The sequence below is a fragment of the Pteropus vampyrus genome, unplaced genomic scaffold (assembly GCF_000151845.1).
Source record: "Pteropus vampyrus isolate Shadow unplaced genomic scaffold, Pvam_2.0 Scaffold337, whole genome shotgun sequence".
NCBI classification, from domain to species: Eukaryota; Metazoa; Chordata; class Mammalia; order Chiroptera; family Pteropodidae; genus Pteropus; species Pteropus vampyrus.
In genome coordinates, this window is record NW_011889118.1 from 1,335,303 (window position 1) to 1,339,894 (window position 4,592).

Consider the following 4,592-nt stretch of genomic DNA (forward strand, 5'->3'; position numbering starts at 1 on the left):
TCTCACTCTTCAAGGCCTGTCATCCCTTCTGAAACCTTTCTAATTTCTTCTACCTTCTTTATTCAACTCTCTTCTGGGATTCTCCTAAATGTCTAATATATTTCATACAATTCTGCACTTTATATACCATCTTATGCTATTCACTGGTCGTGTCTGCTAGTCCTCTGTGTAATTTGAATGTAAGCTCATTACAAACAAAAACCATGTCACATATTCTAAACCACTCTTCTTTAGCTTGAAAACATAATAAATAGGAATTTGACAAGCTGATTCTAAAATATATATTGAAGAGCAAAAGTCAAAGTATAGTCAAAATACTCCTGAAAGAGAATAACAATATGAGGAGATTTTCTCGCCAGAAAATTATAGTAATTAAGGTAATGTTTATTGGCGCACAGATTAACAAACTAACCAGTGGAACAAAATAAAGACAATCTAAAACATGCATGTGTAGAAATGTAATAGATCTCAAAGTGACCTCTATATGACCTGGGGAAAAGTGGGCTGTAAATGATGCTAAGACAACTGATTATCCACATGGGAAAATTAAATTGGATTTCTACCTCACACCAGGTATGAAAATCAATTCCAAATGCTTTAAAGACTTAACTGGGAAAGCTGAACTTAAATTTTTAGAAGAGATTATCTTTATGACTTTGAGAAAGAAAAAGCTTTCCTAAAGAAAAGGAAAAAAGCACCAACCTTCAAAAAAATTGAAAAATTTTACTACATTAAAATTAATAACTGCTACCACCAAGATATCATAAAGAAAATGAAAAGGCAGGCTGTAATTTGAGAAGATGTATTTATAACACATCTGAGAAATGAAGGGTTTGTATCTGGAATATATAAACAATAAGAAAAAGACAACTCAGCAGCTTTGACAAGATCTGTTGGGGACACATAGTTTTGGAGTTTGAGTCCTGCCAAGTTCGAGGGGTTACAGGTAGGCTTGCCACCATATGAGCTTTGCATAGATCTATCCTAAGCATAAAACTAACTCTGCACAAATTCAAGGTGACCCATCAGTGATTGAACTACCTGCTAGAACAAAAATCATCACTCTTCTGTTGAAGGTAACAAAATCCAGGGTCTCTACAATGTATCAGCAACAATTTCCAGTGTGCAATTCAAAAGTACTAGACATGCAAAGAAACAGGAAAATGTGACCCTGAGATGGCACAGATGTTGGATTTAGCAGACAACTTTAAGCAGCTATAAGTGTGTTCCAAGATGGTCTTACTGAGTGAACGAATAGGAAATCTCAGATATAAAACAAACAAAAATTTTTAAGATCCAAATGGAAATTGTGAAATTGAAAAGAACAGTAGCTAAAGTAAAAAGTTCACTGGATAGGCTTGATAGAAGAAGAAAATGTTAGCAAACTTGAAGACATATCAACAAAAATTATCTGAGCTTAAAAACAGAAAGAATAAAACTCAACAAAAGCGAATTTGTAAAACAATTACCAGTCTCACATACGTGATTTCCAGTTTGAGGAAATAAAGTCTTATTAGAACACAATCACATTATTCATAGAGTTGAGTAGTTCCAACTGAGACTGTATGGCCTGCAAAGCCTAAAATATGTACTATCTGGTCCTCTATAGGAAAGTTTAATGGCTACTCCTGGGCAAGAGAGATAAAGGGAAGAAGCAATGAATAGAAACACATGGACGACAGTCTCCTGGCAGAAGCTAGATCCACAGTGGTCTGTCCAGAACCTAGAGCCAAAGGGAGACTCAGACACTGTCACTTCCAGAAATACTGCTCAAGACAGAAAAAGGGGGATAAATACCTGGGTTCTCTCTTCCTTGTGCCCTCCAATCTTCCCACAGTGCCTCCCACTCACTAAACCCAGCTGACACAAAAGCCTGAAACACGCAGCCTGCAGGAGTCAGCCTCCTCTAATACAAAGCAGATCAGGCAGAAGGGCAAGACATAGATTTGGGAGTAAATCAACCAAGACTGCCAAACACCTTAGAGAAACTCTGAACCAAGAGACATGGACAATAATGTTCTTGTAGCACTGTTAGTAAAAATTGGAAACAACCAAAGTGTCCATCAGCAGGAGAATGGTTAAGTTAAAAATACTGCAGAATATTCACATAATGGAATATGACACAACAGTAAGAATAAATTAACTACAGCTACCCACAACATTTAAAGCTAAAAAAATATAATAAGAAGAAATTATAATTATAAAAATATAATGCTAAGTAAAAAAAATCAAGATACCGTCTATGGCCATGCTACCCTGAACAAGCCCGATCCCATCTGATCTCGGAAGCTAAGCAGGATCGGGCTTGGTTAGTACTTGGATGGGAGACCACCTAGGAAGACCAGATGCTGTAGGCGTAAAAACTAAAAAGATAAAGGATTGTAAACTGACAAGATCCTTGCAATCTTGGTTGCCTCGCCTAAAAAATAATAAATACACAAATAAATGATCAAGATACAAAAAAAAAATTCTGTATGATGTAATTTATCTAAAATCCAAAAATGTTAAACTAAACACCATGTCGTTTCATGATATATACCTACATGTTAAAATTATAAAGAAAAGTAAGGAAATGGTCAACATAAAATTCAGGATAGAGGTTCATTGTGGTGGAGATGGAGAAGCAGAAGAATAAAATTAAGGAGAATTCAAAGGTAATTGTAACAGCATTTGTTATGTTTCATTATAAAGTTGAGTATCAGCATCATTTGGTATTCATTTTATTATAAAACTTCATAACCTATGTGCATGTTTGTGTGTATACATATACACATATTTAGGTATACATCATATTTTTTATAATTATTATTTTTAAAAAAACATATTTTCTAGTTATACTTTAATTCTGTCTTTCAAGGCCACTACAAAAAAGAGAATTGCTCCTTTTGAATACAAGACACAAACAGGAGGTTTTGTTCCAAGAACAGCCAATCCTATTTGTAATATAGACAAAAATGTATTTTGGAATGGCACTTTCTCTCACAAGATGAGACATAGAAAAGCACAGATACATTTTGGAAGAGGAAGGAGAGAAGATCAACACAAAAGCATTGCCAGAGAAGCCCAATGTGTGTTACACCCTGCTTGAGACACTCAAAGAGCCTGCAATCCACTGTGGAAATGAGATGCAGTACAAAACTGTGTGACACAAGAGCCTGGAGAGTGAGTTCTGTAGGAAAGAGATGGGAAAGGTCAGGACTGACTGGGACAGTGAAGGAAAGCCTCTCACAGGAGGGGAGACTGTCTGGACATTGAAGGGTGAGTGAGATCCCTTCTTTTCCTAGTACCTGGGATCCCCAGTTCTGTCGATGATTTGAGCAGGCCAATTCTTATATGTATCTCAGGTTCCACACTACGAAGGGAGATAAAGCTCATCTGTTTTCAAGGGATGTTTAGGGGGAAATGTTTGGTGACATGCAAAATTAATAAAACCCTTTATTTATATGACTGAAAGAAAAGACAATATCATACACCAAACACCAATATCTTGTCCCCTTGTTCTCTAAATTCTTGAGAAGGCAGCAAAGCGATCCTAGGCTTTGTTAGAGAGCAGTGGCTTTTGCACAGTCTGAGGCATCCTGCCAAGGCCTCCCAGATTAGTCCCTTGCTTCTGGAATATTGATGGCAGTAAGGATGTTAGAGAGAGTGCTTTTAGATTCGGATTTAAGGCATAGAAGAGAATCTCGTAGGTAGTAACTGATTAAATGCTGAATGAATGAATGAATGAATGAATGAATGATCTAGCTAGCAATACACACTATTAGATGTTTCCTTTAATACAAATTGCATGGGATTTAATATACCCGGATATATTAAAGCCGTAAGTAATGTCTAACAATTAATAGTTCAACATAAACATTTGCATAAAGTACAGTAAATGTTTATATAACATTTCTTGAAAACACTATATTTAATGCCTCACAAGTTACATTAATGTTCTCCTATTTTTTTATTTGCCTAAGGCCATATTAATCTTTCAACAGCTAAACTTCAGGGATAACTCAGCCAAATGCTCACCAAAACCGTTTTCTTTATGCAACCTACGGGGCCCTGGGAATCTGGGTCTTGGGGAAGGAAGGCACCTCATGTGTTAGGCCACTTCTTTAGTGTCCTCAGTCACTTAGGGTTTGACACACTGAACCCATAGTGAAATGAAGCCTGAACATTTCACTTCACTGAGATGGCAGATGGCTCAAGGACATAGACTTAATGAATGAATGAGCACAAAGGGACTGGAGTCAGAGAAGGTCAACATGAAGGTTTCCAGTAGCCCTGGCTGAAAACACTGAGCTCTTTCTCTTCTCTAGATCAGTACATACATCTACTTTATCACTCCACAGCTGATAATCAGATTTGTATCTGAAAAACATAGGAAGGAAAATAAGTGATGCAAAGCTCTCCCCACTCACTTTTTGACGCCAAGTTCAGCCGAATTTGTGGCTGAGAACTAAAGTTGTACTTAAAGATTCTTAAGTCTGACAGTTCAGAAAGTAGCTTTTCTTTCCATGCCTTAATTGCTTAAGATTCCACTAAACACAGGCTTCTTGGGAGACTTACCTGAGTACAGATCTCTCTCTCTCTCTCTCTCTCTC

The 4,592-nt window shown here is 36.8% G+C and overlaps 1 pseudogene; it reads left to right on the forward strand.

Annotated features, from left to right (window-relative positions):
- The first annotated feature begins 2,238 nt into the window (after positions 1 to 2,238).
- LOC111730882 lies at positions 2,239 to 2,357 on the forward strand (annotated as a pseudogene).
- Positions 2,358 to 4,592: the final 2,235 nt, after the last annotated feature.